The sequence below is a fragment of the Mus caroli genome, chromosome 11 (genome assembly GCF_900094665.2).
Source record: "Mus caroli chromosome 11, CAROLI_EIJ_v1.1, whole genome shotgun sequence".
Classification (NCBI taxonomy): Eukaryota; Metazoa; Chordata; class Mammalia; order Rodentia; family Muridae; genus Mus; species Mus caroli.
The window spans coordinates 94,853,414-94,861,951 of record NC_034580.1 but is presented as its reverse complement, the minus strand read 5'-3'; the positions used below and the strand labels follow the sequence as shown (position 1 = coordinate 94,861,951).

At 57.7% G+C, this 8,538-nt stretch overlaps 1 protein-coding gene across 4 annotated transcripts in view; it reads right to left on the bottom strand.

Annotated features, from left to right (window-relative positions):
- Positions 1 to 8,538, bottom strand: part of Rara (retinoic acid receptor alpha) — a 47,221-nt gene that overhangs the window by 30,281 nt on the left and 8,402 nt on the right. The window contains exons 1-2 of one of the 4 annotated variants that reach the window (XM_029483721.1): positions 7,301 to 7,383; positions 6,702 to 6,904 (exon numbers count right to left, since the gene is read on the bottom strand). The exons of 1 other annotated variant lie outside the window; for it this stretch is intronic. The gene's annotated coding sequence lies outside the window, so the exon portion shown is untranslated. Of the gene's footprint in view, positions 1 to 2,437; positions 2,455 to 6,701; positions 6,910 to 7,300; positions 7,384 to 8,538 lie in introns of those variants that run through there. 2 more of the 4 variants (XM_021175765.2, XM_029483724.1) reach the window with 2 other exon arrangements.

The following is an 8,538-nucleotide window of genomic DNA, read 5'->3' as shown; positions in this document are numbered from 1 at the left end:
AAAAAAAAAAAAAAGAACACAGGGCTTCATGCGTGCTGGGCAAACGTTTTACCAAACAAGTTAACATACCCAGCCATGAGCAGTTCCTACTGAAGGGGCTGAGTTAAGGGGCAAAGACTGAAGGGGAGCGTTAAAAACAAAAAACAAAAAAACGGGGAGACGGGGGTTTCCTAAGCACTCTAGACAATTAATGAATCATATGCAAATGAGACTTAGAGCTCAAACTTAACTTGGGTGGGAGGGCCTCCAGCCCTGGCAGAGAGAAGGAGCCCTTCATCCTTTGGATCCCCCTACCCTGGAGTTAGCTGAGCTGGCCAGGCAGGGGCAGGGCAGGATAGGACCGATTTCAAACCAGAACAGTGGGCTAGAACTATTTATAAGCTTTCCAGGAAAAAGACGTGTACACACACACAAAGCCACAACCTCTCCCCTCCTCCACTCGGCTTCATCTGCAGACCGGGCTGGGAAGCCGCTGTGACCATAACTCTTTTTTTTTCTCCAAGGGTTCTCCCCCAAGTCATAGCTCTCGTTGTCCTCCTCAGAGGCAAGCTCATCCTCACTGAGGAAAAGACTACTAAAGGCAGGACGACAGGACCAAGCGGAAGGGCCTTTCCCAGCGGCCAGCCCTCCTCACTGCCAGCAGGAGTCTCGACAGCTAGGCCTGGCTGGCAAACCTAGCCCCAAAATGTGAAGTCAGGTCCTGAGCACGTCCCAGAGGCCACATGTCAGCTGGGAATGACTAACAAGCATGAAGATCAACCAGACAACAGAAGCCCAGGACAAGCTGGGCACAAGAAAAAGGAGTAGGGGCTCCGTCCCATACCCCACCTGTGGCACACATTCATTCACTCAGGAATTCCCATGCGCAGGGTAGCTGAGGGGCTCATCCTGAACCAGGGCTGTAATTGGGTCTTCCAATGGAAACAGAGTAGGTGAAAGGCCAGGGGGCAGCCCAGGCCTACAGGAAGAAAGGGGCCAAGCCATGGGGAAGGAAGAAGACAGGAAGAGGAAGAAATCAGCCTGCCTTGGCCACAGCCAGACCACAGGAGTGTGTGGATGGTACGGCAGTCACTCTGTCTGTAGGGGACCAAAGGGGCACAAAGGGGACCCCCCAGCTTGGAAATCACCTATGTGCACGCCCAGCCTGGCACGGGGCTTTCCCCACCCTCACCTTGGCAGCTGCCCCCTCCCACCCCCGCCTCCTCTCCACATGCAAGACACACACAATTCAGTCATAATTAGGGGAAGGGGGGTGGAGAAGCAGTGTGTGTGTGTGTTTGAGAGAGAGAGAGAGAGATTGGGGGCGCATGGAGAAGCAGACAGACCAACAGCCAGTAGGGGTGGGCTCTACTAGTGCCCACTCATCGCCTCAATCCAGCCCCAGCAACCCCAGCCCGCTCCACTCTGAATCCTAGGGCACAGTGCCAATAGAACTAGATGCTACCAGTCCCTCCCATCATCCCTCTCTGGGGACCCAGGCTGCAGGGAAGCCAGGAACACCTCCCCCACCCCCACCTCAGGATATCCTTTTGGCTCTGACCCCAGATCAGGCCTGAGTCAGACTGTTCCCTGCCCTACAACCCCACACCCTAGGACCCCCCCCAGGAACTTCCTACTCTACAGGGAGGCCCCCCCTCCCCAGTCCAGCAAAAATCAAGGGGCATCTCTTCCCTTCTCCATCCCTAGCAAGCAGAGAAGCCCCCCCCCCCCGCATTAGGTGGGAAAATGTGGTCCCTGAGCCCTTGGGCTTCCCTTCAAGAACAGGGCTTGCTGAATCAGGGAGAGGCTCGTGCAGCACTGTGTGGGAGAGCCAACTGGCTGCAGAACTCACTGTCTCCCCACCATAAAACACCAGGACCCGGTGGCCCAGGGTCCTGTACTTTCCAGCTTGGATCCCAAGAAGCCACAAACACCCCGGGGAGGAAGGAAGAAGACAGAGGAAGGCAAGGGCCTATGAAATGAGGTCTGAAGAGGCAAAAGGACCCAGACTGAGGGGATGCGGCTACTAAATCAGTCTCACACAGTCATGGCCACAAGTCAGTCTTCCCAACACTGTCTGAGTAGGTGGCTGTGACTCCTTCCCACAGACAGAAGTCTGAGGGCCCTAAGGGACCTGAGTCGTCAGAGACCACACACACACATATACACAGACTCGGCTTGAAAGGGCCCCCTAGTCAGGCCTCCCAAGTGCCCCCCTCCCAATTGTGGGCCTTGAGGGGAGGGGCAGGTCCCTCCCCACAAAAACCAGGGGTAGTGCCTACGGCGGCCATCGCCATGGCAACCAACAACAAACATCCCAGGAACCACAGTGGGACAGGAAGTGATGAGCACGTGACAGGAAGCAATTTTTTTTCCTCCCCTCGCTGTTAGGGGGGTTGCTGACTGGAGAGTTTGCAGCCTTTGGGGAATCAGCTGTCATCCCCCAACATTCCCCTACCTGGAGCTGGAGAGAAGAGGGATCAGCTAGGAGGGTGGCCACTCCCCACCACTGTGTGCACGGTCAGTTCATACAGGGCTCACGGGGCCCTCCTTCTCCACCTGCCACTCAAGGTTGCCCCCCCCCTCATTCCCCCTCCTCTCCACTTCCTGCCGTGACTGGAGATCAGAGAACTCCATGCCACAGCTTCCTCTTCTCAAGTCTCGATTCCTGGGCTGAAGGTTTCGCTGTGGGGCAAGGGACAGAAGGGCTGGGGACCTGCAGCAGGGCCCAAGGGGCAGAAGCTCCAGTGGGAGGGGCCCCCTAATAGGTATCTACTCACAGGCACACAATGAGTAGGTCACCGAGACACACTGAGACTGCCTGACCTTAGACAACTTTTGGGGGAAGAGGGAGCCAGGGCTAGAGGATCTAACCAGTACCCCACGCACCCCACATGGGTCCTATCGTGAGCCTACCGGTTCATTTTGGTTTTTCTGGAGGCCTCCAAGCAGGCAAATTCCCAAGTGCCCAGCCCCTCCCACCACTCCCCTGCCCTTTGTGCTGAGGAATCCCCGCTCCTGGCTCCAAGGTGCCCGCCCAGACGAGGGCACCTTGGCTGAGGTGAGGGGGAATGGAACCTCCCTCCACCCCCCTCCCCTTCTCTGCAGATGTCCCAGGCTATATTTAGCTCAAACCGGGCGGCCAGCCAGCCCCAGGCTCCCCACCGGCCGAGAGCTGAGCTCCCAGTTTTTATGCAATTAAAACATTAAGAGAACCACCCCATCTGCCCCCCATGTACGTGTACACACACACACACACACACACACACACACACACACACACAGAGAGAACCCTGTCAAGGCAGCAGAGTTCTAAGAACTTCAAGGAGGGCTGCCTGACTTTATGGCAGCCTATGATAGGGTAAAGGGGTCCCTCAGGCAGGATAAGAGCGTCAGAACTCCAATTAGGTTGACATGGAGGAGATGGGGGGGATGGGCTTTCCTAGTTCCTACCAGGAAGGCACATCCAGTGGAGGTGGGGGGCTGGCTGCAGAAATTCCACCTGTCATTTTGCAGCCCCTCACTGGCCAGCTCCAGTTACAAGGCTGGGGTTGGCAACAGGTGCTGGCCAGGCTGGCAGCAGCCTAATCCCCCCATCAGCTCCTGGGAGCCTGGAGGTCCAGCAGGGGGCTTTGGGGGCAGATGCTAAATGGAAGGAGGTATCTCAGGGCAGTCTCAGGACCTCTGCAGGAGGCAGCCCCTAAGTGATGGAGGAAGCAGGGAAGCCAGGCAAAACCTACAACACCTATTTCATCTTCCCTGTGATGCCAGGCCGGCGGGCGGACTAGAGTGTGGGAGGTCTGTCTGCCTGCCTGCCTCTTCCTCCTCCTTACTAAATTCCTGGAACAGGCAAGGGAGGTTCCAGTTGCAAAGAGGAGAGAAGGCAGGCGGTCCCAGCTTTTGGGGGGGGGGAGATCCAAGGAGGGGTGTGGGGACCAGAGAGGGAGGCAAGAGCCAGACAAGAGCCAGACGAAGCAAGAGACACCCACACCCTAACCAGACTAGGGACACCCACACACCCACACTGACATATTCTCACACTCTGGGCCAGGTCCCCCTCACGCCTCCCACCCTGCAGGGACACCCAGACACCCTCAACTCATCTTGCCAATTCCCAGAACACCTCCTTAGACACACAAGGAGATCCAGACCCTGCCCTGCCCTGCCCTGCCCCCACAGCCCACAGAAAGCGTGTGGGCTCCAGACAGCAGCAGGAGGGCGGGCGGAGGGAAACACAGGAGGAAAAGACAGCAGGCGTCAGCTAGGATGTGTAGCCAAAGCCTCTGCAAGCTGGGGGTATCAGTGGCTATGCTTCTTTCTCAAGACTTGGTAAGTCAAGACAACCTTGGTCATCTTGCCAGAGGCTCTTGCCACAGCTTCCCACACTCTCAAAACCACCACCAGCAGCCAGGGGTGGGGTGCTGGGAGCAAATCATTGTACTTACTTGTCAAAGGGATGGGACTGCCTTCCCCAGCCACCCATCACCCTACATCCCAGGCAGTGCTCCCCAGCAGACTGTACGGAGGACTCAGCGCACCAGGGCCCCCTCCAATTGAGAAGGGGTCCTTCTCTGCTCAGGCATCCCCGGGGGCATTAATGCTATTCCAAGCCCTGCCCACATGACACCTAACTCTGAAGGCTATCCATCTAAAACCTTGGTTCCTGAACAGAGACACCTGGTAAGGAAAAAAAAAACGCAGAAGGCAGAGCCAGCTTCAGAGAGCAAACGGTTAACGGAAGTGTCCGTGTCAGTGTCCNCCCCCCCCCCCCAAGCAGACCTGAAGGCCACTCAGTGTCCTCACCCCCTCACTAGACAGGCTGACAGGAACAACGTCATGGCGTGTGTGGGTGACTGTGCCCACCAGAGGAGGCACAGGGGTGATCAGGATGAGCTATAGCTAGCTTCCTGCCAGGCTGCCACATGGTTAAGAGGAGGAGGTGAACTAGAGAGGGATCCCAGGGTGGCAGCAGGTGCATTCAGGGTCAAACTAGAGAGAGAGAGAGAGAGAGAGAGAGACAGAGACAGAGACAGAGACAGAGACAGAGCTGTGGCAGGCAAGGCCCAGCCCGGGGGGAGGGGGCTTCTCTGAACTGCGACCAGCTCCTGCATTGTGGGTCTTCTGCATACACCACAGGTTCACACCCTCCAAGTGCCTGCACACCCACCATCGTAGGCTCCCAAGGGCCTACTTGAGTCTGACCCCACTGACCGCTCTGCTTCCCAGCCCAGCCTCCCAGGCAGCAGTGATGTATGTGCCAGCCCCTCCCAGTGCATCATCTTTCAGAGACACAAACTCTGTGACTCCACATCCCCCCTATTCCTCAGGAGGAAGAGCTACATAGATAACTCCAGAACCTCTTGCTCCCTCCCCCTACTCATCTCCACCCCTCCAGGGGAAGCCCCAAGGCTCCAGGCCACCCCTACTCCAATCTGGGCCTTCCCATGCTTCATCTCCATACAAAGCCCTGGAGGAGTAGGAGGAGTTTGGGGGTCTGAACCCTAATTTCCTCACAGGTCATCAGAGTCCTTACTGGATAATATCCTCCCCCGCCATCCCCCCCCCCGCGCGCGCCCCAAGTTTTGCCTTGTGAAGATAAAAGATGACAAGCCTGAGTCCCATCCCCAGGATGGTGGGGTGATCAAGGGCAGAACTGAGAGCAAAGGGTAGCAATTCTGTTGGAAAACATCCACACATACATGTGCACACGGTCCACAGGTAGAAGGTAGCCATCTGGCTGCAACATCGGGAGCTGGCATCAGGTAAGGAGCAAGGGGTACCATCCCTTCCATGCCAGCATGCTGGGCATCCTATCCAAGACGGGATGAATAGTGGAGGGGCAGGGCAAGAAACTTCCCAAGACTCAGTTTGTTGTTGTTGTTGCTTTTTAAATTATTTCCATATGAGCTAGCCCCCACCCCCAGCCTAGCACACTGGGGGATCTGTCCCCCTTTCCCACGAACAGTAAGACAGCAGGGCAGTGCCCAGAGAGAAAAGGAGACACAGTTAAACTGATCTGCCAACCACCCCTCAACATACACACATCTGGTTAGCAGCTTCCAAGCCTCGTGGGTGGCACTAAATCCCAGACATCCTCAGCGGAGCAAGGTCGGCCAGTCTATTCTGTCCTTCCCTCACCCCAAAAGGCTTCCACAAGCCCCAAGTAACACAAAACTCAGGCGCGTCTCACCCAACTGCTATGGCTCCCGCACCCAATTCTGACGGCTCCCCCACACTCCAACCGAGACACCAGCTGAGCGGGCCCCGCCCCCCCAGCCAGTTCCCTCTGGTGGGGGTGGGCCCCTGGCTGATTCTCCCCAAACCACAGGGCGGCTCAGGTAACAGGAGAAAGAGTAGGAGGGGGCTAGTCCGTTGGGCATCTGATCTCTCCCCAAACAGGTTTCAAGAAGTCTTTTTGTTTGGTTTGGGTTTGAAGAGAAAAGAGAGTTCCCAGCAGTAGATCCACCACGACTGGAGCGCCGGGGACACGCGCGGCAGGCGGCCGCAGAAGCCTCAAGGCTGTGCGCGCGAAGACGCGGCGCAGACGGGGCTCCCCAACCCCGGACACGCCAGCGGCAGGCTGGGAAGTCCAGGAAACCCCAGGTCCCCGTCGAAACTGCCGGGCACCCAGTCCCCGCCCGCAGTTCCCATCCAGAGTGGGCCACCGGGCCCCGATGTGTGAGAGAATCGAGGGTTCCCCAGGGTTCCAGGGGAGAGGTTACCTCGAAGCGAGGGGATGCAACCCGTCTGCGTGTCTGCGGGCACAGGGTCTGCCCCAAGCAGGCGCCGCGGCGCTGCCCGGCGTCAGGGGTGTGGGGTCCTCGGAGAGGAGCCGTCCGGGGGGCCGCAGCTCAGGGGCGCGGGGCGACGGCAGCGGCCATGGCGAGTCACGTGCAGAGGCTGAAACTTTACCCGGAGCCCTAGACTGGGGGGGCGGAGGGTATGGAACTGGGGTGGGAGGGAGGCCCCCCTGCCGCAGGCCCGCCCCTGCATGCCACGGGCCAATCACTAACCGGGGGCGTGTCCTCATGCTCACACCCGCCCCTCTCTCCTTAATAGACCCAGGGAAGGGCGAGTCTTAAAGGAGACGCTTCCAGCTGGTGGCTGGACCGTGGGAATCTGGGAGAATCCCTCCCTCAACACGCCAGAAAGAGATTCAGAGGGGGGTGTATGTGTGTGTGAAGTTCAGAGAAAAGAATAAAAATACAACTCGGCGGTGAACGAACCTCAGGGTGCGGGATCCTACACACACTCCCTCCCCCCCCGCCCCCGCTACACGCCCACACTCATAGAGAGACACACACACATCACACACACCTACCAAACCTGGGAAGAAAGGAGGTGGTGTAATATGGAGAACGCAACTGACTCCTGCCCCAGCTGTCAAGTCTCTGTCTCTCCTAATCACAATCCTCCGGAGCCATCTGAAACTGAAAGCTATCTGACCTTGAGCAAAACACTTGGCTCCTCTGGACTTTAATATTTCTCATCTGCAAAACCGAAGTACAAAGAGAAGACCGTCTTCTCCATACGAACATCCTTCTTTCCCAAACACCTCTCCGGCTTGAGTAGGTTAGAGGAAATTTCTAGCTCAACTGAATCCCTTCGAGTAGCTAGAAATATGGTCACCCCACGCCAGCTCTTTGAACGGCCTGGAGTCGCTCTCCATTCTAAAAGACTCCCACTTGAAGGCCGAGGGCAGTTCATACATGTTCCAGGAGGACAGGATCTGAACCACACTCCATCTCCAGAGCTCAATTCCCAACTGTCACAAGCCCCCTCCCGGCCAGCCAGACGTTAAGGTTTCCACCTCTAGCACTGCACTGGAGGAGGGTGAGTCCACTATGCAGTGCCTACCTCACCCGAGTTCCGGGGCAGAGAAGTGGCAACTGCCCCCCATAGGACATCCCACTGGCAAGGGAAGTGCCACACACCCAGGCCTCCACCCTAGGGACGCTCAGTCTAATCCGATGTCCGGATTTTCAGACTAAGAACAGGAGGTCCAAGGCCCACATGGGATTTTGTCCACGGTTGCATGGGTGTCTGAACCGGGCCTAGAACTGGAATATCTGCTTGTCTCTCTCTGGCTTTGCTCTGGCGGCCTTGGAAGGTAGTAGCACAGCTCAGGTCCGTGGGACACTCTGTCCAGAGGTCGGACGCAAGGGAAAACTCGGTGCAGCGTTTCCCCAGACCCTTGCCGCCCCGCTGAGCTAGCGCAGTCTCCCGCTCCCGTCTGGATTTCCGCCGGGGCGAACCACCCGCCCAGCCCCTCTCTGCCGCCCCGCCCCGATCTGTCCCGTCCAGATCCATCCACAAACATGCGCTCAGCAGGCAAGAATGCGTCAATGGCTCCCAGATGTGGAGGCCGCCGCTTAACCCATTCCCTTCCACGCACCCACTCCCGTGCCCCCGTCAAGCCTTCCAGCCAGAGCCCCACCATCATCAGGAGCCTCCATCCAAGTGAGGAACCGAGCCGGGCGTGGTGGCGCACGCCTTTAATCCCAGCACTCGGGAGGCAGAGGCAGGCGGATTTCTGAGTTCGAGGCCAACCTGGTCTAC